Source organism: Pseudochaenichthys georgianus, chromosome 23, assembly GCF_902827115.2.
Source record: "Pseudochaenichthys georgianus chromosome 23, fPseGeo1.2, whole genome shotgun sequence".
NCBI classification, from domain to species: domain Eukaryota; kingdom Metazoa; phylum Chordata; class Actinopteri; order Perciformes; family Channichthyidae; genus Pseudochaenichthys; species Pseudochaenichthys georgianus.
Window position 1 is genome coordinate 6,232,215 of NC_047525.1, and position 26,358 is coordinate 6,258,572.

Here is a 26,358-nt window from a genome sequence, read left to right on the forward strand (position 1 = left end):
CAGCTCATAGTAGTTTTTTTTTTACACCCGGAAGTAAGTATTCTCTCCTCTTCAATTGACAAACCCAGTGATAGTCCTCAAGCTCTGTGATTGGATGCTTGGGTGTGCTCCGAGGGTTACGCAGAGCGTCAAACAGCACCTGAAATGGGATGGAACCACGGCAGACTGTCCAAAACTATCCATTTTACAAAAGATGTAACAAAGATGTTTCCACTGCCGACAGTCATTATTTCAAACAGTATGAACACATTTATCGCAGAATGCTCATTCATTTGTTTCCCTCGACACGATGGTGCCATCGTATGGTCAGACCCTGGGTGGACCGGTCACTGAGGAAGGCGATATTCATGTCCTTTTGAAGCACATTAAATAATAGGTTAGCGCATAAGAGATAATGAATTAGGTAATTGTATACTTTTTAAACTGTCACTCTTAGCTAATTCAGAGCCATTATTACCAGCTGCTAAAGCAACGCTGCTATTGTTTTCACCTATTGAGTCTGGATGTGTGTGTCGTCATGGCAACGTGGTCCTGAAGACACACAGAGGTGCTTTTGAGTACTTTGCCTAGTGTTTAAATGCATGTGGACAGATTGTATCAATCACAACCGTGCAAGTTTTAGTGTACCTTCTCATCTTTTTAGCAGGTTCCATATAATATGTGAACTGGTTAAGTGAAGAGCAGAAGCCACTTTTCAAATGTTACACAATCCTTTTCCCATGCCATCGCTGTCAACACCTATCCATGCTGAACGTTGCTAAGATATTATTGATTGGGGTGTGGTCAAAAGTGCAATATGCTTCAAAATGTAGCTGACAGAGAGCAGTGCTTTTGTCCTGTGTCCACTGTGTCCGTGGATTTTATTTTATTTCAAGATTTTTAATTACGTCGCTAAACTCCTTGAAAAGGTCCTCTTCCTTTTCTCCAAGGTACACGACAAGGCAGCGGATGGCTATAGTTCTCTGCGTACTTCAATTGTATTGTGCTATTTTTGAAAAAGGAAAAAAAGAGAAATGACCTAAATGAATATATTCTGAATGGGTGACTGCCAACAACTTGCATTTCAATGACAACTCTAAATAACGATCCTACCTCAAGAAGCATCCTTGATCTGCTTCACGAGATCCATTTTGAATAAAAAGCGATATCACAATAGTAACCAAAGTATTTGTACTCTCACAGTAGCCTCTATACTTTGTATCCTCTCACAGAACTATTCACAGTTCAAAGGCTGCTAATTTTGGTCAAACAGCAATTTGCCATACAGTGCAACTACAAGGCTATCTACTGTATTTGAAAGACAAAAGACGACACTCACCTTAAAATGTCCTTTGTATATTTCTATTTGTCTTAGCTGTCGGAACTTGTCCAGGCATGTTAAGTGGAAGTGGACTTGAAATCCTTAACTCATGGTGTAGAAAAATTAAGTTATCAAGCCAATGCATTACTTACTACAACTTGAATTTAGTTTGAAGTCAATTAACGCAGAAATCAGAGTTCAAATTACACACAATATTAAGTTGATGTAATTACCAACATTATTACGTCAACACAACTTATAAATTAATGTTTGCAACTTAAAATGTTTATCTAAATCAATTAACTCACATTTTTATCTTGCAACCATGCAAGATAAAGTGGAGGTGAAAGGTCGCCTGAATTCGTTTTTAGAGTGGAGCAACCACCTTGGTAACAATGAAAACGTTGTATGGACACAATTTCCTGAAGTAATCTTCATAATAACTAGCAAACTAAAGATCATGTACATCCACAAATGACATCAAAACGCATTTTAATGGCCAAACTAACCTTAAAATAGGCCTTTTCCACTGAGAATAAAACGAAGTTCGGCCATGTTTTTTTTTTCTGCAGGGAGAAATGTGAAGATCACGTGGTGAAAAAAAACGTAGGGATCTTACCATTTCAGAGGCGTTTTTGTAGAAATACTACGTCCCAAGTTGTGGACCAACGTAGTTATTACACGTTTTTTTGTGAGACTGGGTTGGCCTTTCTTGTGCTGTCAGACACATAGAAACAAATTGGCGGGGCGCACTTCGCACGTGCACACACTAAAATATTCCACGCGCTCTGCGCTCACATTATGCTGGGCCCACATGCCTTAGCACCGCTGCTATGACTCCACCCTAAGGGAAACACTGAATCTAATAAAGTTATGTGAAATCTGATGACATAATACATTTAATTAAGGTCGACGTTTGAGTGTTTTCAGTGTGTTGAACAAAAATTAGTTCTCGTGCTACAACATCTGTTAAAAAGTTTGCATCCACACATTGATCTGATGTAACAGTGACGTAGTTAGAAAAGAAATACAGGCTATTTACACTTTGATTTCTCTGGGTAGCTAAGGCTTTCTCAGTCTCTTTGCTTGTAATTCAAACCAGAAGCCTCTACAGCACAAATGGTCTCTGTGCAGACATCAACATAAAAGTTACCGCATTGTGTAAATGTCTGGGACTCTGGAGTTAAAGTCTTTGGATCCCCAACCATCCACCCTGACTTCCTCACTACACTCTACCGACCTTTCACCTCCACTTAATGAAATGCATGGTTGCAAGATAAAAATGTGAGTTAATTGATTCAGATAAACATTTTAAGTTGCAAACATTAATTTATAAGTTGTGTTGACGTAATAATGTTGGTAATTACATCAACTTAATAGTGTGTGTCATTTGAACTCTGATTTCTGCGTTAATTGACTTCAAACTAAATTCAAGTTGTAGTAAGTAATGCAATTGGCTTGATAACTTAATTATTCTACACCTTGAGTTAAGGATTTCAAGTCCACTTCCACTTAACATGCCTGGACAAGTTCCCACAGTTAAGACAAATAGAAATACACAAAGGACATTTTAAGGTGAGTGTCGTCTTTTGTCTTTCAAATACAGTAGATGGCCTTGTAGTTGCACTGCATAGGCAAATTGCTGTGTCCCCATGTCCCTTGGTAATATGGCTAATGTGTTTATTTATTATTTGTGTGGCAATTTAAATTTGTGTTATTTATCTTTTTTCTCAAGATTGAAATGAAGCTCAGCGCAAGTTCTTTCAGGAAGACTGGGTGTATACATTCACTCCGCAGCTGCATATAATCAGCTCATCACAGGCGTTCTCTTTAACCTATTACATTCACCTCATTCTCCAGCAGCCAATCAACGTGCTGCAGCCACACTATACAATGGTTCTCCTCTCTCCTGCAGTCAGCTGTGATTTCAGGTGTTCATGCACCTTATCATACTGTGTGGCATGTGTCAATACATGTTCAAACTAAATGAATTCTCTCCTGATTGAAACATCACGTGTTGAAATAAACAACTGCAGTTCAAAATAAAAAGTGAATTACCTAATATTTTTGTTGTGGAATCAATTAATTTCTTTCTTTAAAGGCAAAAACATGAAAAAGCTAAGAAAAAAAACGATTGAATACAATATATTTGGAGCAACTTAATTTATAAATGGCTTCAAAACGTGTGTTCACAATGATGGTAATTAAGTACATACAACTTAAAATTCCTTTTAAATCATGCGGTAAAACAAGTTGGAGCAACTTAATTTTTGGGGGGAAAAGCCTTGGAGGGAAAGCCTTCTCCCCTAACTCAAATAACTTTGTTGCTTTAAGACAATTTCATTAGAAGTTGTCTTAACTCAATAAACATCGATGCAAACTGTTGCGTTGATTTTCTTTGTTGAGCCAAGGCATTTGTTTTTAGAGTGTATTAGCGTTCTGCATCATGTGGATGTCACACTTCCTGGATTGGAGCAAAGCGGTCCAGTGAGCATGACACAGGCAGCAAAGGAAATCAGACACATCAAAAGGTATTATGTTAAATGTTATTCATTTTAAATGATAGGGTTGCACTTTTCACATTTCTTTATATTTGTTTAATATTCCTCCTCCTTTCTCTCCACATCTTAAGTTTTCCCTCCTTTCATTTCTCCTCCTGTCTTTCTGCTGCTTCACCTCTTCCTCCTCCTTGTCTCCGAGCTCTCCGTGACCAATGCAAGGGCCTCATAAAGACCCTTAGGAGTCAGAGGATTTCACAGGGGGCTTTGTGTGTGTGTGTGTGTGTGTGTGTGTGTGTGTGTGTGTGTGTGTGTGTGTGTGTGTGTGTGTGTGTGTGTGTGTGTGTGTGTGTGTGTGTGTGTGTGTGTGTGTGTGTGTGTGTGAGTGAGACAGCACATGTGGAGTGCAAGGTCACATAATCCTGTGGCCTCCATATACTGTTATTGACACACACACACACACACACACACACACACACACACACACACACACACACACACACACACACACACACACACACACACACACACACACACACACACACACACACAGATGTCCTCACATAACCCACAATGCCCCCAGCGTTAGCACGGATGTTAACATTGTTTCAAAGTTGACTTGGAGGCGTAATGTTTGGTCCTTTTTAAAGGACTTAGTTTGTGATATGCTTTGTATTTGTCTTGTTATTGTATAAAAGGGGCAACAATTGATTCCCGTGTGGACAAAGTCTGATTTATGTGTTTCCTTTGTGCCTTTGTTTTCCATTATATGATACACTTCAGGGAGCGACACTGCATTTGCTGCATTCATCTCACATGTGTTCAGCAATAGCTCACATTGGTGACGGTTTCTATCAACGAATCAGAGCTCAGTCAGACGGATATAACATATGGACTGTCTTTCTGGAGAGCGAGGTACAACAACCAGTGGACTTAAGGAAGAGGGTCTCAGATAGTATTTATGAGAAGTACTACCCCATGTTTGCTTTGAGTTTTTCAGGATTTGTGCTAACTGAAAGAAAAAGCCCGCTTTATCCATTAAAGGTATAACACGCAGGACAAAAAGGGGAAATGCGAGCGCACGGAGACACAGACACAAACACAGATATGGATTTCCAAGGTCGCATTTCAGGCGTTCAGTATGTATCTTATACAAGTCCTCCTCCTCCTCTCTGTCTGCGCTCCACTGCTCTCCTCTTCCTCCTCCTCCTCTGTATTCTCCTCTCCTCCCTCCATCTCTTGCTTCTGTCTTTCACACACACACACACACACACACACACACACACACACACACACACACACACACACACACACACACACACACACACACACACACACACACACACACACACACACACACACACACACACACACACACACACACCACACACACACACCACACACACACACACCACACACACACACACACACACACACACACACACACACACACACACACACACAGTCTCTCCAGAGAGATGTGTCCATTGGTCTGACCTCTCTCTCTCCAGGGAGCGCTGGCTGTCTGCCCAGCTCTCTCTTTTCTCTCTCTGCCTCACACATTGTTCTTCTGCTCTGCATCTTTCTCCTTCTCCTTCTTCTCTCTGCACCTCTCTATCGATCCATCTATTTTTCTAATCTCCTGTTGTCCCCCCCTTCTCTTATCCTCTCCTCTGTTGCAAGTCTCCCCTGCGTTTGCATCCTCTTATCTCTTCATCCTCTCTCCACTCCATTCCTCTCTCCTCCTCATCTTCCCTCTCTTCCTCTCCCCTGCTTTTCTCCTTCCCACACCTAATCTCCCTTTCTCGCGTTTACTCGTCTTTTTTAAGGCTTCCAGGGGGGCGGTGTGGCTGGGGGGCTCTGCCTGGGGCTCCTGCTCAGCTCAGGCTGCCTCTTTCTCTGGGCGCAGTGCCCACAGAGGGTGTGTGTGTGTGTGTGTGTGTGTGTGTGTGTGTGTGTGTGTGTGTGTGTGTGTGTGTGTGTGTGTGTGTGTGTGTGTGTGTGTGTGTGTGTGTGTGTGTGTGTGTGTGTGTGTGTGTGTGTGTGTGTTTGTCTGTATCCAGTGATGGGGAAAGGGGGGGGGTCATAAAGTGAAAGGAGAAGGAAGGGTAGAGATTGAAAGAAGAAGGAAGGTGGATGTCGAAAGAGACACGGGAAGAGAGACTGACAGATTTCTGTTGAGCAAGCGCTCCAACACATTTTACGTGATAGGCTAAGGGCCAGGACATCTCTCTGCGGATAACCAATCACAACAGAGCTGCCCAGCTAACCAATCAGAGCAGACTGGGCTCTGGTTTCAGACAGAGGGTGAAAAGAGGTGCTGCAGCACAGGCAGTAGGAGAAAAATAAAGAGCTTTTTGAACATTAAAGCCTGGAGACATGTCCCAGTAGAGACAGATACTAATATAAGAAAGTCAAATTTCATTTCAAACCTTTATTTATACAGATAAATCCCATTGAGATCATTGATCTCTTTTCCAAGGGAGACATGTTCAAGTAGTTCCACATGAAACATAAAAACATAAATAGAACAACAAAAGGACATCACACAGCATCATTTACAAAATCATCCACATAAACAGGTACCAATAGCTTCCGATTGACTAGCATCCAACCGAGCTTTAAAAACATTTAGTGGCACCAGATTGTTCAGTTTCCATTTAATTTGCAGACAATTCCAAGACAGAGGAGCTGCGCATCAAATGGGGAAAGAAAGGAGGGTCAGACGATCAGATATCGCTTTCAAACAAGTGCTGCTAACTTAAATGATCAATGAGGATGCCATTGAGATTCAGCAGTTACATTTTGAAATGTTACTGATTTGAATGAGGGCCAAAGCAATGGGCGTCGCCTGGGGTAGGCATCCGGGGCTTTAGCCTGAACAAGGTATGTAAATGTCGGTTATGTCAACATGTAAGCAAAGCATAAATTATAGCTACGTTGATGTTACTTTGAATCGCCCGGGTAAGCTAAACCGTTAGCAAGTAGCTAAGTAACTTTGTCATACAATCTAAATGTAATGTTTTTTAGTGTTACCTGGTGATTTCAAAGAAAGCTCTCTGGGAAATGTTGACTTACTGTTCGACATGAAGCTAGAAGCTACCTTACAGTACACAGTTGATCCGGAGTCCTGTCAGTTAAAGTGTTTCATAATTATCTTAGCTAAGCATCAACCTAGCACTGAAATATATGGATGTCATGTGACATTTCTGAGAAAAAGTCAGCTGAAATGGTGGCATAGTTGCCACTGCTTTACGTGTCGACAGCATGTTTGAACGTAGTTGCAGCAGTAAATGTGGCTGTTTGGCCACTGACGTTGCCATAACAACACCTGAATTTAAATGTGCAACCTCTTTTTGTGACAGATTTTTGCATGAAATTATAATTCTTCTGATTGATATTCCTATTGACAGCTAGTTTCTATTTGAACATTATGAGATGGACAGCCAGCTAACAAGCTTTTTATACAAACATTTCAGATCAAAGCTAATCCAGTGGGGCTCCTGAAAGGGGGCAAGGGACACTAGGGCTGAACGATATACCGTGTCATGGCGATAACCGCGATATGCGCATGCGCGATATTCACACCGCAGGGACGTGCGGTTTTATTCATCGAAACTGCACATACAATATATCTGATTAAAGCTGAGACTCCACAGATTATTTAAGTATAGTATCTAAGCGATCCGATCTCGCGACAGGGGAAGCAAACACAGACATCACAACCATAGACTGTATATATAAATCACAACACGTACCTTTACGGAGCTTTTACGGGAGATCGTCTCACCGTAGCTGTCATCTGATCAAAAGACGTGTTCAATGGCATTAAAACGAGAAAAAACGCGGCTGAATCGGTGGATCCATAGGTTGATAATGTATCTGTGGCTTTGAAGCAATTGTTTATAATCCATAATTCCATTTTTATGTAAAATCGGAGCACAAAAGTTAGCTGCTAATGGTAGCCACCAGAGTGTATGCAGCTTCCGGTTTTGGCTACGCGTCACTCTCACTCCTTATTTGGTAATGTGTGTGTGTTAGACTGCCGCATAGCCAAGACCGGAAGCAGCAGCCACTCTGGTGGCTACCTTAGCAGCTATCTTTTGCTCCGCGATTTTTACATAAAAATGGAATTATGGATTATAAATGAAATAATTTTTTTATACAGAGACATTCAAAACCTATGGATTAACCGATTCAGCCGCGTTTTTTCTCGTTTTAATGCCATTGAACACGTCTTTTGATCAGATTGACAGCTACGGTGAGACGATCTCCCCTAGAAGCTCTGTAAAGGTACGTGTTGTGATGTCTGTGTTTGCTTCCCCTGTCGCGAGTTCGGATGACTCAGTGATGATACTATATACCTAAATAATCTGTGGAACCTCAGCTTTAATCGGATATATTGTATGTGCAGCTACGATAAGTAATAAGGGTACTTTTATCTTGAGTTCTGTGGCAAAGTCCGTTAGCATTTTTCGCTCAGGGGTCATTTAGATGCTTCTTTTGAGACTTGTGTTTTGTTTTGGTAAAAATGGTTTGTATCGTCAGTTAGCTGAGATTATTTCCGTTAATCTGGTATAACACATTAATAGGTTCTTAAATATTAAGATCCTCTGAGACACAGCGTCGTGAAAAAAAAAGTAAAGTACCCGCCGGGACCTTGGGGCTTAACAGGTTAAAAAAAAACGCAATATATATCGCAGGGGAATAAAAAACTGCAATGTCAGTTTTTTTCAATATCGTGCAGCCCTAGGGGACACTATGCTCCCAAATATTAAGCCTTGACCCCCATCTTAAAACTGATATGATCAAAAAATTATCTGCATTGTCGGAGGCCTTTTTTCTTCATTATCATGTCAAATTGTACAGTTTTCCTTAGTTTTGAATGCAGAAAGATGACTATATTAGAGTATTAAGTGAAAATGACTATATTAAAGTGTTAAGTGAATATAAGTGAATTACTCAAACTGCATTTGTATAGGAATGATTCTGTCCTATTGGCAGATAACTACTAGTAGTGATATCTACAAGAGGTTTCCAATGTAAATTTAACTATTTTTGTGACAGTGTGGTGACACTCATTTTAATGAAGACACATTTGTGTATCTTGAAATTCATTTATTTGACAGAGCTGGAAACTGATTGACTTACATACTTGTTTGTGTTTACCTACACAGTCATCACAGATGAGCCAAACAGAGTAGAGGATGAAGAAAGGAGAACAGGAGAAAGGGACACACAAGAAGGAGATACAACAGACAATGGAGACAACAATGAACAGGAACGCCAGAACAGACAAGAGTCAATGGGTAACATGACTGATTTAGGGACTGCAGATACAGGGCCAAGACATCAAGACATCACTGCTTTCCTTCCAGCATGTTTGGCCAGCAAAAGAGATCATTTCAACCGCAAAGAGCAAGTGATGAGGGAAGCAGCAAGTGAGGAGGGATTATTATTTCCTCCTTCCATCCCTGTTTTCTGTTTAATCTGATTATTAACAACTTCTAATAATTTGACATAGTTTATGATTTAATTGGAAAATGAAGTGTTTTTAAATAATAAACCCGTTTCTGATTTTTTGATTTTTTTTTTATATATATAGGTGTTGAGAGATGTGTCCATATCTCTTAATGTTGCTCTCAAAGTGCACAAGATTGATGCTTTTAACTTCAATATTTAAAGAAAATCTTCCTGGGGGACCCCAGAGGAGGTGAGTTCCCCCCAAAATAGCACTTTATCTCTGCTTATGTAACTCTGGTGTAGTGTCCCCTTGGCAACAGATCACTCAGAGCTGATTACTTTCCTGCATTTCAATGGACAGCATATAAAAAGGACACGTGAGCTGCATTGCTTAAGAGATCCTCACATGCTATCTCTTTTACAAAATAAGTGTCCAGTCAACAACAAAACATCAGTGATCGTAGAGTGGTAGTATATTTTTCACAAGCAATGTGAAATAATTAAAGTTATACAAACTTTCCTGGAGCGTCTCTACTCTTTCTTCTCCACATCTCTTGTCCACCATCAGAGATTGCAAACATTTCAGAAACAGCTAGAGGTAGGAGACAAACAACTTGTTCGCTGGGCATGTCAAAAACCTCCCTGCTTTGATCAAGACTTTAGGGAGCCTTTCAGCCCCTCTAGCAAAGGGACTGGAAAGCAAGCTTTGAAAATGCAGTACATCTACATGCTTGTCATGTTCCAGACACTGCTCTCAACCACTCAGGGCCTGCTTAAATACCTGCAGAAAGAAACAATTGACTTGGTGTAGGCAGTAGATTACAAAACAGCAGTTGAGAACACACTGAAAAGTTACAGAAGTAACGAGAAAGCACATGAGGTCCTGGCCCTGTGCAATGATCTTGATATTCCCGAAACTGTGACGCAGAGGAAGAAGCGTAGAAACATGGAAGACTTTGTAGTCGAGGCATCATGTGGAGCAATGTGAAACATTAAGCACAAATAAACTGGTGCACAAAACTCACATACCTGCATTTCAATGGACAGCATAAAAGGACACTGGGTTCTGGTGCTCAGATTAGCTATTGATGATCACGTTGATAAATCATATAAAACAAATAGCCAATCACACAAAAACAAGTTGCTGTGACTGTGAGCATTAAACAATTAACATTAAACTAAACAAACACAACAGTACGTTATTGTCCTTATAAAATAAAATCATACATTTTGTCCACCGAGATAATACAGGCACCTTACCCTCAAGAGATCCTCACGACACGTGCTATGAGAATCTCCCACAATCCATTAACGTAACAAAGCTAATGCAGGCAAACGTTTGTGACACCAGATGGCGCAATTGTGTATGTGCGTGTGGGGAGTCTTGCAGTAGAAAATTCGACTGTAGCGCCGCCACTGTGGGCTAAGCCCCGAATGTTTCCAGGTCCAGGCGACGCCCCTGGCCAAAGCCTACAAATCACACTATAATAAACCAGAATTAATGAAAATGATGGTTGAGATAGAGGGAGAATAAGTGAAGTAAAGGGAGATAAAGGAAGTGCCATGTGAAATTAATTTGGTAAGAGCAGCCAGAAGAGAAAGAGAAATGGAGAGAGAGGAGGAGAGGAATGAGGGAGATGTCACACCTGTGGTTGAAATGTCGCCTTTAGAGGCTATCTCTTCTTTTATCTCCTCTCATACTTCTTCAGCTTCCCGCCCTCTTTCTGTTCTCCTATTTACTTCCACATTATATACATCTCCCCCTCTCCCCAACCACCTCTCACCCTGTCACTCTTTCCTCTCACCTCCCTCCCTCCCTCTCAAGTGTCCAGCTTGTCAGTGGTGAGTCTCAGTGAGGTAGCGCCCTCTGTCTGTGACTGTGTCTACTGTTACTGCAGTAGCACATTTTAAAACTTCAACCCTCCTCACCTAAGAATAAATCACTTTTGACAACAAAGATGTAAGTTACTTTGAGAGAATCTGAGTTGAAAATAGGTCATCTGGAACATAACAATTTGAGTTGAAGCAACATTTCTTTTATTTCTTCATCAATATGCCAGTTTAACTGACATTTTGCCCATACATTTTATGTTAAGTAGATGAAGTATAAATTGTAATTGATGAAAGTGGTGTAACCATAGCCTGTTTGGCCTATCCAAACAGCTGTCTTCATTTAAATCATAAATCAAAACTCACCTCTTCAGAACTTTGTGTGGTTTTTTGTATCATGTGTTTATACATTTTACCCAGTAAGGCGTCCTTGAGCACGCAAAAAGGCAGCACGAGTGAGGCACCGGAATTACATTTAATATTTTTCCTTAGGAAAGAAATTCCATACGTGTCGTCCCAGTGCGCTCCGGAGGCACTAAGCGTGCTGTAGGCACCCTGTTAGAGTATGACAGTCAATTTTGGACCATGGATAAGTCTGAGAGGGGACTATTCTGATCATGTTCAGGTTCATATTATATAGTATGTAGTGTCTCTACTGGGACATGTCTCCATGCTTTAATATTCAAAAAGCTCTTAATTTTTCTCGTCTGCCTGTGCTGCAGCACCTATTTTCACCCTCTGTCTGAAACCAGAGCCCAGTCTGCTCTGATTGGTTAGCTGGCCTGCTCTGTTGTGATTGTTCAACTGCTTAGAGATGTCCCGCCCCTTAGCGTACAATGTGTTGGAGCACTAGCCAATAGAAGCGTGAGTATTAGGTAGTGATGTCACTATGTTACTGAAGTAAACAAAGCAGTCCAATGGAGTCGTTTCAGGCAGGGTGTGGGAGAGAAACTCCTGGCTGTAGTGTGTATATAACACACTACAGCGAAAAAAAGCATAATAGGGCCCGTTTCACTTCAGGTCAACCTATACTGCTACTTAATATGAAAAAGTGCACCCTCATTTATATACAATGAAATAAAAAAAACATACAAACTAGAAATAAACTATCTGCTGGTCTGGAAGTACAGCTGACAGCTTATTGGACGTGCTGTCCCATGTGTCTCAGAGCTGGTTTACAGTGTGTCCTTGTTCCAATGCCAACAAGACAGGTCCCTATACATTTATTGAATGTAATGAATTCAGGCGACGTGCGCGTTTGACAGACGACGCAGCAGCTCGACAGCAGCAGACGCCAATGTGAAATATATGCTGGTGCATGTGTTAAAATATGCAGGATGAATTCAGAAGATACCGCCCCGCAGAGGTGTTTTGAACCCTTCTGTATCCAAACATTAGCAGAGTGTGAAAGCTTTTTGCACAGCTGCGTGGTGGAGTTACAGTCTGAACAGTGGCTGTTCTAGACCAATTTGACTGGGGGTGTCAGGCAGGGACACAATAAATGCAGCACGAAAAAGACAAAGACAAAGACAGTAGTATAATAATAATAATAATAATAATAACTGATATTTCTATAGCGCCTTTCAAGGGACCCAAGGTCGCTTTACAGGAATAGGGCAAGCACAAACAAAACAAAACAAACAAAGGTCAGACAGACAAAACAACAGATCGATTAGGGGCCGAAAGCCTTGATAAACAGATGGGACTTGAGGGCCCTTTTGAAGGCGTCCAGTGTGGGGATGTTGCGAATCTCCGCAGGGAGAGCGTTCCAGAGGGTGGGGGCTGCCACACTGAAGGCTCTGTCCCCGAAGGTTCTCAGTTTGGTGCGGGGGGTGGTGAGCAGGCCAGAGTCTGAAGACCGCAGGTTCCGGGGTGGGGCATGTGGGTGGAGGATGTCTGATAGGTACTGGGGGGCAAGGGTATGGAGGGACTTGTAGGTCAGGAGGAGGACTTTATAAGTTATGCGGAACTTGACCGGCAACCAGTGGAGGTGGATGAGGGTGGGAGTGATGTGCTGCCACGGCTTTGTGTGTGTGAGGACCCGAGCTGCACAGTTTTGGACATACTGGAGCCTGTCCAGGGTTTTGTTGGGAACCCCGAACAGGACACCATTGCAGTAGTCCAAGCGGGTGGTGACAAATGCATGCACCAGGGTCTCGGCAACCGACTCCGAGAGTGACGGTCGGAGTCTGGCAATGTTCCGCAGGTGGTAGAAAGCCGATTTGGTCACTGATTTGACGTGGGAATGGTAGGAAAGGGTGGAGTCGACAAACTGTTTCCTGTTGTGTAGGTAGGATGTCAACCAGGACAGCGCTGTGCCAGTGACACCCAGGAGGTCTGAGAGGCGGGTGAGGAGGATGTTGTGAGAGATGGTGTCAAACGCTGCAGAGAGGTCCAGGAGGGTGAGGATGCTGAGTATGAAGTAATTGCGCATAAAACAACAAAACAATACAGTTATTGGTATTTGATTTAGTACACATAGATATAGTGTTTACGCTCTAATGCAGGGGTCTCCAACCTTTTTTGGATGAGAGCTACTTTCAGAAAGTAAAACAAGTCGTGAGCTACTTTTACTCCTCTTTTTTTTGTTTTTAGCAGTGTATATATTTAGCACATTTTAACATTATTATATGCTTACCTTTAACCTTTGTGTGCTGTTTGGGTCTGTGGGACCCGTTTTCAGTGTTTACTAAAAGAACATGTATGCAATCTAATTATTTTAACCTGCTATATTTGGGGGGTGGACCTCACATCCTAAAGGGGGGTCCAGGGGCATGCACCCCCGGGAAGATTTATTTTTAAATGTTGAAGTGAAATGCATCAATCTGGTGCACGTTGAGCACAACATGAATGTATGGATACAGCTCTCAACACTCAGATGAAAGGGAGCTGTATACTTTTCAATAATCCAAACATCTTTAGAATATGACACAACCAATAACAAATCATTTAAACTTGTTTATTCTTATCTTATGTTACCTAGTTAGCATTATTTCTTTTTATTTATGCATATTTTACTAATCACTCCCCTTTTAAACTGTTGCAGGAACGTGATTGGTCGATATTTATTGTGGGGGGTGGGGAGAGGAAGGGTGTTAGATAGATATAGAGTTGAAGTAAGTAGATAGAGTTCGCTATGATTGAGGTTTCGTTTATGCATCGGGTAGATTCTTTTAATTACATTTTGGATTAGCTTGGCGAGCTGAGGGCTTGCGAGCTACCGGTAGCTCGCGATCGATGTGTTGGAGACCCCTGTTCGAATGGGTCCAACTAGAATGACAAATAGTGTTAGTTACGCTTATTCCGTCAGCCAATAAATCATTTAATCATAAACTTTTTTTTCATTTTCAGGGGGGCCACAGGGGGGTCCAGAGTCAGTGTTAGGGGGCACTGGCCCCCTGGCCCCCCCCTAGAACCGCCCCTGAGTCTGAAAGGAGCTGCTGATGGATTAGAGAGCTTCACTTTGAATCCCAGATTTAGTTTCTTTACCATCATGCCTCATTGATTCTAACCAAACTAGACAGAGACTTCAGCAGCTTTACCAAAATGCTGCTTGTTGGAGGCTCGGAGAGATGCAAAGTGCTCTCTGTTGCTGAGACACAAAGGGCTGATTCCTGACTCTACTATTTGGCTCTCCTCAAGCAAGAGGTGCTCTTAAAGGCAGTGATAGTGTTTTTCCTTTAACATGAGAGAAGTGAGCTTACAAAAAGTAAAATCTGTTCAAATAAAACTTCAAAGCACGAGAGGCAATGTTTGCACTCAGAGATATATTTTTCCCTTCTAATAAATAAAGAAAATATTACACATTAAAGTAATTTTGATCAGAAAACAAACTATATATAAAAGGTGTTTAGTCACTGAAGGCTTACATCGCCAAAGCTTTACTTCAATATTTCATCTTCCATTCACAGTCGAATAGTTTTGCGCACTAGAACATAAACAATTGTATTTGATATTCCCAGTTTGATTACATTTTACACTCTTCAACAACAACAAAAAGTTCTTTAAACGACAAACACAATTATTATTTTTTTGCTTTGAAAGCCGCAAAATACATCTATCATTGGCAATAAAACGGCGAGTATTTCCAAATAGATCCGGGATTTAATGTTCATGATGACCCCGCCCTCGTGTTATTTGAATGGTGATGTCTGAAGGTAACTCTCTAATTATGTTGTATTTTCTCCCTTTGCCAAAAGTAATTGAGTAAAATAATCAAATCTTAAATTCTCTTAATGAAATCAGAATTAAAAGACACTCAGTGGTTCGTGAGTACTTGCTTGATTCCTTTCAGTTTCTTTATTAAAAGTTGCTAAGCGTCATAAAATTGAAAAACACACTGAGTAATTATCTAGAAAGAGCACCTGGGCACTGGGAATCTCATTATATTATAACCACCACTCCAACACACATGGCAGAGGAGAGGAAAGAAGAGGAATCAGACAAAAAGGAAGATGGTTGAAGGGAGCACCGAAACAAACGATGAGAGGAGAAATCACAAGGATTCAAAAAGACCTCGACCACATAGAGGGAGAAGCCTTTCTAGTTGCTAATGGACAGGATTAGTGGATCATAGGCTTATAATATAATACGTGGTATGACTCACAAACATCAGAAATGGTGAAAGAATAATTCAAATCTCTCCAATACCTTTTCTATATCTGAATTTATTTCAAAAGGTTTTATATCTGTAAAGTTTCAAACACACTGTTGTAGAGCATAAAGGCAGCAGTACTTGTTAAAAACAATGAGGCTATTCCAACATGATACACCTGGTTTGTTTCTGCATGTTTTCTCTGATCTGTTGTAGGAGTAGACAATGACCAGTGAGAGGCAGTGTTTCCTCTAAACTGACAAAACATGTTTTCTATATATCGCTTTTTATTACCATGACTCTATCTTTCTCTGTGCCTGGAACTACAACTTTCTCCACCCCTTTTTCAACCTCAGCCAGCTCAATACTCAAACTCACTCACACAAAGCTTACTATCAACGAGTTTTGTGTGTGTGGCTGTGTGTGGCTGTGTGTGTGTGTGTGTGTGTGTGTGTGTGTGTGTGTGTGTGTGTGTGTGTGTGTGTGTGTGTGTGTGTGTGTGTGTGTGTGTGTGTGTGTGTGTGTGTGTTAAGAACACCACCCGGCCGATTTTGAACAACCTCAACACTCAGACCGATGCCCAAACCCTGTCAGGCCATATGAGGTCATGTACCAGGAAGTAGTAGTAGTAGTAGTAGTAGTAGTAGTAGTAGTAGTAGTAGTAGTAGTAGTGGTAGTAATACCATCCATACCCTAAATTGTCCTCACACACCAATCAGTTGTCAATAAGTCTCTGCAAAACGTAATTTAAAACATTGTGATAGATTTCCTAGTGTGGCACAGCTCCTTTCTGTGCCTGTTGTAGTGTGATACCCAGCAGGGCCTCATGCTCTCCCGAGCCTCGTTGAGCTGCGAGTGTGGCTACAGACGGAGTTCACTCCATCACGGAGGGGTAGGGTTGAGGGAGTGGTTTGGGATTGGGCCTTAATCTCAGGGTCGTGGGACCCTTCTGACAATATTTTACCTGCAGGTCAGATGGTTGACAAGTAGATGTGTGATTAGTTTCTCCTATAACGTATGGATGCAGTAGTCTTAAAAAAAAGAAGCATGCAAAGATGATTGTTGACTACAAGGTCTAAGACTGACTTCAGAGGAAAGATCAATTAGCTTATTGCACAAGTCAGCTGTAACATAAAACCAGGACATCTGTTCCTGTTGTTGAGAAGTTCATTTACAGAATTTAATTAGAAGTCTACAATTAGAAATACAAGCCTCCATCTAGGCCTGTCACGATAATGAATTTTGTTGGACGATACATTTTCCCGGAAATTATTGCGATAAACGATAATATTGTCGGCACCGTTGTAAGACCATTTTAGACCACTGACATAATGATAATATATAATTCAAGTATTGAACATTCAACATTGCAAATTAAATGTGAAATAATATTCAAATATATAAATGATATATAATAAATAAAATAAATACATTTAATTATAACAAATTAATTAAAATCACCCACAACCAAAACAATCAATTAAATAGACTCCGGCTGGAAAACAGAGCTCTCTCTCTCTCATATATATATATATATATATATATATAAATAAATAAATATGAGCACACATTGTCTCACAAGCAAAAAAAACCTCCTTAAAACAACAGTCAAGTGTACAGTGTACACTGTCCATAACGCGCCGGGTTGGCAGCCACAGCGCTCCTGGCTAAAATGCTGGTCACATCCTTATGTAACCAAACACGCATGTAAACGGCAATTTATCGAGCTCAGAAAAGTTATCGAGTCCATTTGTATTTATCGTACGATAAGTCAATTTGTTGATTATCGCGACAGGCCTACCTCCATCCACCCTTGGAAGTGTTTTCAGTCCATTACAGTGAACTCAGCTCCGAAATATGACCACATTTCAACCAATTATAGCCCGGCTGGATCAGTCGGTAGAGCATGAGGCCCTAGCCACACAGAGACGGTAACGAAAATGAACCGAATTCGATATATAAAAAAGTCTTCCGTCCACACGCAATCGGCACCAGAAACGTGTCCGTCCACACGAGACCGCTCGACCCGCTGGAGACGCTGTAGTACATATGCCAGGCCTGTAAGTGGCGCTGTACTTCCGCCACAAAATACACCAAAAGCAGCGAAGAAGACTTCCCGAGCATTACATGGTACCCATGGTTGCCCTTCGGTTTATTCTCCGCGGTGGATTTAGCAGCAGAGGTGGGGAGAGGGTTCTGGCTCTTTTTCTCCCTCCCGAGCGTGTGCTCCTGCTGTAAATCTCTCCGGTAGTCCACCAGCAGATGAAAAACACCCACGTCTCCGTCTCTTCCAAGGGACGAGGGAACCGTGCGGCAGAGTTTCCGTTACAATTTATTTTAGCCGGTCAACATGTCCGTTAAAGTTTAAATCTTCTGGACAAAATTATAAAAGTGCAGGTCAAAGGTCTTCTTTGTTATTTATTGAGCTTTAAAACAAATGAATAACGACTCTATATAATAATATAAGAATAATACACGGAGTCTCTCCTCTCCTCTTCCTCCCTCTCTCCTGACAGCCCGTCAGTATTTTCGTTATCAGGAAATGATCGTATAGGGCGTAATCATGGAGCCATTTGGCCCCCCAGAGCGTTGCGTCCGCAGATCTACCCACCTTGGGACCCTTTATCGTTATCGTTATCTGTGTTTCCCTGTCGGCCTCGTGTGGCCGAACCGTCTACTCTATATAATAGAGAACTGTAGCGGATATGACCCGTTTCGTCTGAAGTTAAAAGCATCAATCTGGTGCACTTTGAGAGCAAAATGAAGAGATCTATGGATATATCTCAACACCCATATGAAACAGAACTGTAAACAGATTTACTTTTTCTTTATGGATATTTTACAAATCACTCCCCTTTTAAGACCGAAATGTCTACATAAATAGCAGAAGATGGCATCTTTTTCACATGAATATTCCAGCCAATCTCTGTTTTGAAACCATGAGCTGCAAAATGAGCGCCTTACCCCACTGTACAGGTGAGTTGGGTACTTTTTAAAATATACCTGGGCAGGCTCTGTTTAGCCGAGGTCCTCTGGCACTTGCGGGCCGCCGAGGGGTGGCGGTGTTTGGGGCAACGAAGACGGCTGCGGCTGCTCCGCCTCCGTGGGCGAGGCGGGCAAAGCTGGCGAGTCGGGCGGGAGTACTGACCATGACAGTGGCCGCGGGTAACGTAATGTCCCCATGATCTGAACTGTTATTACATGCAGTAGATGCAGTGTTACTGCTGGCGATAAGGGCTGGTTGTTTTAACCATTTTCTGATGTCCATCATTGACTGCTGTGTAAGCACCTTGCAGATGACGAGCGCGCAGCAGCACAGGTCACGCACACCTGACAAAATAACGTTACTTACCATTTAAATTGACAAAATAAATGCAGCAGACAATGTTATTTAACCGATTCAACATGTCGAATCAGCGGCGGAAGGTGTCGGCACGGCCGAGTGTTTTACCTGCAGGATTCATCTCTGTAGGTCAGGGGTGCCCAACCAGACACATCTCGATCGACTGGGAATCTCCCCGCGATCGACCGAGATGTGTCTAAAAATAGAACAACAATATTCTGTTTTATCGTTAATGTCCTATAACATAATCTTCCTGTGCCAGAATAATGCACTTGAACGCATCAAAGCTTTGTGATTGGGCGGCGTGACCCCACGTGTCGGGGCGTGGCTGGTCCGGTTTGCAGTGCACTAGTTCGCTGACTGTCCCTGTCAACAGGAGTGACAGTCCGCACTCCGCACACACACAAGACCGCAATTATGGCAGAAGCAAAAAAGCCCAAAATATATAATTTTCACTCCGAGTGGGAGGATGATTTTTCTATTCCAATTCAAAGTCCATCTGTCTCATCTGCAATGCGAGCGTGGCTTTATCGAAGAAGGGTAATTTAGGAGCGGCATTTCAAAACAGTGCACAAACGCTACGAGTTGGAATTCCCTCCTAATTCGAGAGGGGTCTGCCTGCAGACCTCCACTCTCAGGACAGTTCCGGTGCAGACCTCCACTCTCAGGACACCTCCACTGTCAGTACAGGAAGTGCACGCTAAGAATTCCAAAATAAAATCACCACTATCAGTACAGTGCCACTTTCCAAACAGGAAATGTACGCAAATACAAAATAAAATCGGATCGTGACACTTATTATATACATATGTATATATCTATATATATATATATATAGACAAGCCCGCCTTAACCTGCCATCAGGCCCTGGGGCTGATGAGTTTTGTAGGCCCCCTATTTAAACAACAAATCAAAGTCATTTATAGCCTCGGCAGGCTCTGTGATCGCACTTCTCCACTCTGCTCTATGCGCGCCTGGTCCTCGCCTCCAGATGAGTGACGTATCGGGCCTCCCTCATGTATTTGTCCGGTTGCCGTTGGCTCCCCTCCACGTAGCAAGTCCTCGTCGTCCTCTCCATCTCCTCCAACGGATAATGTCCCTCCTGTCTGTTTTTCCTCTCCCGCTACTCCATCGCTATCAGAACCAGACGGCCTACTTGTCTCCGAGGCCCCGAGGCCGGCACCGCTGCCGCTCGATACAAAACTCATCTGTCCTTCCTCCTCATCCTGGCCTACAGGTTTAAAATAACCTGTAGGCTTCGACATGTTTTGTAATAGCTGCTTGTCTCGAAACTACTTTTCCCTCAACAATTTCCTTTTCCGAGCGCCACTCTCAAACTTTTTCTTCTCCGATATTTTCTCCTAAACAACCTTCATCCGTCACTCAATCACTCACAATTTGAATAAGTCACGTGAAACATATTCTCATTCTGATTGGCTGTTAAGTGGTGCCCACTGACTGTTGCCCACTGAGTCATCATTTTTGAGAAAAATCTCTGGAATCCATCGATCTGATTGATTAGCGGAGCAAATGATCAAAATAGTATGGAGGGAAGATATGTGTGTGTTTGTGTATTTTTGCGTTTGTGTGTATTGTGTTTGTTTCCCGGGGAAAACGCTCACGAGAAACACTGGCTGTTGTTATGCCTGCTGTGACATCAAGTTACTCAGTTCTCCGCTTGTAATCATGCCGTTACAAGCTTCAAAGTTGTATTTATCATCTGAATTTGCCGAAACCAGTTTAATATTCTAAAAGCCAAGACTTTGTTTAATTGAGCTGGACACAGGCCGTGGGGGGGACACCCGAGACCGGGCAATGTCCCCGGTAGAAACCGGGTGAAATAGCCAAAAAAATTATAAAACCGGGGAAAAGTGAAAAAAAGTGTCCGAAAATAGGCACTCGTGAGGCGGGCAGAGTCCCCTGTCAACTCCCGTTACATTCCTCCATGGTGTCATTTGAGAACCAGGCTGGGGGGGTCAAAAGGGCTTGACCAAGGCCGACCCAAAGTGCACGGTGGTCGGACTCATCACCTCCGTGATGAGTCTCCATTGTGATTTGAAAACTTCCATCAAACGAGTCCTTCGGTAGGCGGGAAAAAAACGCATCAGAATTGTCACTTCCTGTACTGACAGTGGAGGTGTCCTGAGAGTGGAGGTCTGCAACGGAACTGTCCTGAGAGTGGAGGTCTGCAGGCAGGCTCCCATGCCTAATTCTGCCCTACGCTCCCAAAAGGGGAGGGACCACCTGAAAGGACAGCTAAATGCACAGCAGTCCATTTTCACCAGGCCCAACAACAAGAGCAAAGCTGCTACCATAGAATCTTATCGTGTCAGTCACGTTCTTGCGAAACACGGCGAAGTTGTGAAAGAAGCATTCCTGGAGGCTGCTGACGCGCTTTTGGGGGACAGTAAAAATAACAGAAGCATTTCAACAAGTTTTTGATATAATAAAAACTCAAGTTAGATACGTTATTAATCAGCTGTAAGTTTTAGTTTGTTTGAACTTATTTATTATAATTATTGTACAAAATGGTATAAGAATGCAAACATTAAGATATGTTCTGTTTAAATTGATTATAGTCTATTATCAATTCAGGTTAAGAAACTAGTCTTGCTTGCATCCTATTTTAAAGGCATTTCTTTTTATACTCTACTAAAATGCAACAAAAAAAGGGTTTGATTCTATTAATTTTGTCTTTTTTTTCTCCCATTTTTTCCCCTTAAACTGCAGGTTTTCTCTGGAAGTTTTTCCTTGTACGATGTGAGGGTCTAAGGACAGAGGGTGTCGTTTTTCTCATACTGATATTCTGAACAATCTGTGCTGTTGTATTTGCTATAAAGTGTCTCTACTGTAGGCTATTTTTATTATATGTACAGCACTTTGGCTCGACCAAAAATCGTTTATAAATGTGCTATATAAATAAAACTTGATATGATTTTTATTGCACTTTGGCAGCAGATTCCTGTGTAGCTTCAGATCTGAGTTGTCTTATTAGTAAGCCTAATTTATACTTTTGTAGCAACACTATTTTTATATAATGGCAAAGAAAGGGTTCAGAGTATTTTCTTTTTTTCCTGTGTCATATGTGGCAGCACTGTTCAATGTTTCTTGAAAACATTACCCACTGTAGTATGTGACGTGTGAATAAACTCCAACTCTGGTTTAGTGTACAATACTTGTATGTGTGTAGATTAGAATTAATGGTACAAAGGTCAGTTGTATACAAGTAGTGTGTATTTACCTGGTAGTAGGCTGTCAGTAATGGCTACGCCTCTCTATTTGGACTGGTAGATCTCGGCAGACTGGCAACTTTAAAAGTAGCTCTCGGTTCAAAAAAGGTGGGGCACCCCTGATTTAGGTTGTCCCAATGTGGTTCCTTATAAACTGATGATCCATATTTACAAATACATCACCCCAGTGATATGAAGTCCCCCCTGTTTACACTGTGATCAGCCCGGCTAGCTCAGTCGGTAGAGCATGAGACTCTTAATCTCAGGGTCGTGGGTTCGAGCCCCACGTTGGGCTCTCACATTTTCGATCGAGGGAATCTCAGTGTTTATACGATCCTATATGTAGGTAATATCTCTACAGGACATGACCCATAATAAAGAAAACAAGACTCGTGACAAGGGCATCGTTGGTTATACATGTGACAGGAACAACGTAAATGTGTTTTTGTTTATTTTACAAGGCTTTGCTCAAAGTGCAGTACATAAGATAAGATAAGATCAAATGGATCTGTATTAATCCCCGTGGGGAGATTCAGTTGTGCAAGTAGCAACAGGGCAATGAACTGAACCTTATAATGTTTACTTCTGGCTGAATGATGGTGAAATATTTACAACCTAACCTCACTGAAAACACTGAGCCTGGTATCTGTTAAGGCCAGAACAGGTAACTTGGAGGTGGAAAAAAACTACCTCAACAATGTAGTGATATATATTCATTATGACAGTGGTGAAATGGAGTGTGTGTGTGTGTGTGTGTGTGTGTGTGTGTGTGTGTGTGTGTGTGTGTGTGTGTGTGTGTGTGTGTGTGTGTGTGTGTGTGTGTGTGTGTGTGTGTGTGTGTGTGTGTGTGTGTGTGTGTGTGTGTGTGTTAGACAGCCTTCCTACCCGATGCAGGTGTGCTGTTGATAGTTTTATCAGCGCTGGATCGGGGTTACTGAGAGGAGTAGGAGAGGAAAAGGGAGAGAAAGCCAGCTTCTGTAATGATTTTTGTGTTTATATGGGCTTTTCCATTCATTTCCCCTATACCACGGAGCAGAGCCAGAAGACTGGATGCTTGCTCTCCATATTATGTTACCACGTCAAATTTTCCTCCCAGTAGTTCTCCCTACCTTCCCTCTACCTTGCGTGGTGATGTTTGTGCAAAGCTTGGGAAAAAAACCTGCTAAATAATTTGCACAACTAGATTTAGATCGCAGAACATGTGTAGTCAGATCTCCGCAGAGCTGGATAAAGTACTCAGATCCTGTACCTAAGTAAAAGTAGAAATACTAGAGCCTTATAATACTCAATTAAGTAAAAAAACAAGAGTATTTTCATCAACATGTAATTAAAGTACAAACAGTTAAAGTACTCATTCTGCACTATGGTCCATTTCAGTAGAATTAAGTACAAATCAGCCAAATGTACTTGAATGTTAAACTAAATGTATGCAGAATGGCTCTTTCAAAGTTTAAAAAATCATAATAATATTATATTTATCATTATATTTATTTTTATGACTTGTACATTTTAATCTTTGTCAATGAGGAGCCAATTTTAGGGACATTGTAAATGACATGATTGATAAGCAGTGCAGTATTGCATCATATAGGCCTATCATGGGGTTTATATATAAAAAGTAACTATGAAACAAATGTAGTGGTGTAAAAGAGTACACTATTGACACTGAGATGAAGCATAAAATGGAAATACACAAGTAAAGTTAAAATGATGTCAAAATAATACCTATTGTAAGTACTGTAATTGAGTAAATGTACTTAGTTACATTTCACCACTGCACGTTTGTCAACCTTGGAGCCTGACTTGACAACACAATGTAAATAACTTTAGTCGTGTGAAATGCTCTTCAAAGGTTACAATTGTAGAACCCTTTATGTTGTAAATCCTATTTTTAATTGTAGGCTATTTCTTATTGCCAATATGGTGTTGGAATAGTGGATATAATGCAGATACAAATCAGTGGGGAGCCTTTAACACACAGCGCTCAGTAACTCTCTCCTCTGGTGGGATGCTGTGTGTCATGTGGCTGTTTGGTACCAGCCTGCTGGGTTTATAAAACGGTTTCAGGCTCAATAAGGTGTCCAATAAACCACTTTTACTATTAGTGTAGGACACTGCTCGCACACAGCTGTTGACCACTACCACTGACCACACACACACACACACACACACACACACACACACACACACACACACACACACACACACACACACACACACACACACACACACACACACACACACACACACACACACACACACACACACACACACACACACACACACACACACACACACACACACACACACACACACACACACACACACACACACACACACACACACACACACACACTCACTCACTCACATACATGAGGAACAGGGAGGCTCACATACTTCCTGGTCAGACACAACACACACAAACTTATCTCGTGCCCTCATTGGTCATGTGCGCGTCCGTGTGTGTTGGAGGAGGGGCTCTGTAATGGTGCGTTCACACCGGACGCGATGCGATGTTTGGGGGTGGCGCGATTACATGTAAAGTCAATGCAGAGACGCGGACAGACGCGAATTCGCTCCGACGGCGAGCATGAAGCGGTGGACGCGGCGTGAATCACGCGATTGAGGTGAGGTGATTGAACGGTGCCGCGACAAACGCGAGAGTTACATTTTTTCAACTCGAGCGTCAAATTCACGTTGATGCGTTCTCGCGGAAGCCAATCAGCGGTGAGGATCTCAGCCTGCCGTCACTGACGATTAGGGATGTCCCGATTTTGACAATCTGCCGATACCGATTTTTCCCGATCCGATCTTTATGCAATGCATTAAGAGGAAAAAAAGGAAAAAAGCATTCAAGTTGTCCCTTAAGGTTATCTTTTTTATTTAAATGACAGTACCCAACTATCCATTCTATCCAACATGGATATAGCTTCTTTTTTCACAGCAGCATTGGATCAGTTCAGTTGTGCAGCATTGGATCAAAACAAAATAAAGCTTATCAGTGGTCCACCACAAAATAACCATGTAAACAAATTGAGTGCAGATAGTGCAGTAACAAAACAAAAATAACTCTACTGGAAAGAGGTAGCTTGACTAGCTTCACAAGTTCACATTCAGTCACAAATAATAAAATAAAATAAAAATGTGGCTTTGTGCAGAATTCTAGCCTTAAGACTAACTAGTCTAGTAATAATGCAATGAACAACAGCAGCTTAACATAACATGAATAAACAAAGTATATTTCCATCTTACTGGAGTAACACAATTCAATAGTAATCAGCAGCAAACCACTTCAACACGTGTGTTTCGGTGTATTCACGGCATTAATTTTGTTATTCTACACAGTATTGTTGTTTTATAGTTATTTGTTAACGTAACTCAATTTGTGTTCTTTGAAATTGAAAAGGATATCGCATTGTGTTTGTTACTTTCGTTGCAGTTGTATATGTCTTAAGTGTAATTTGGCTTGGCTTCCTATTTATGGACATGCTTTTATTTTGAAGGAGAGGTAGCGCTGTTGACAGGAAGTTGTTGTTGCTTTGGAAACAACGTGACGGAGATTAACGGAGAAAAGTAATATCTACATATAAAGACGGAGAAAGTAAACGATAACGTTTATGGTTAAGTGTTAGCACCCCTCGAAGAGGCACAAGCTCTTACGTTGATATTGGAGATTTCAATACATTCTTGTTTGAATGATGCGAGTATACACAGCTGGCAGCCGCGGTGAAACTCGAGCGTTTAGAGCAGTGTTTCTCAAACTTTTTCATACCAAGGACCACTTAACCAATAAAAAAACACTCGCGGACCACCTAACTCCACAAATATCCCAAAACACATCGTTTTTCTAGAACAGATTATAAATCGCCTGAAAATGGTACAAACAGGTGGCAACATGTGTGACGACGGTGTTTCCCTGGGCTATATCATGCAATAGAAAGTTAAACTTAAGCTCACTCCATTGCGGAGATATTCCCGCGAGAGTGCGGAAAACTTAAATGTATTTATTTCAAATGTGAAATTTTACCAATATATTCACAGACCACTATGGGGCGCTCACGGACCACCAGTGGTCCGCGGACCACACTTTGAGAAGCACT

At 41.7% G+C, this 26,358-nt stretch overlaps 1 protein-coding gene and 1 non-coding gene across 2 annotated transcripts in view; one reads left to right on the forward strand and one right to left on the reverse strand.

The window, feature by feature from the left end:
• Window positions 1-26,358, reverse strand: part of LOC117468390 (protein Wnt-5b-like) — a 143,357-nt gene that overhangs the window by 112,461 nt on the left and 4,538 nt on the right.
• On the forward strand, window positions 22,481-22,553 carry trnak-cuu (transfer RNA lysine (anticodon CUU)). The gene has a single exon. It is a non-coding gene; the product is annotated as a tRNA-Lys (tRNA).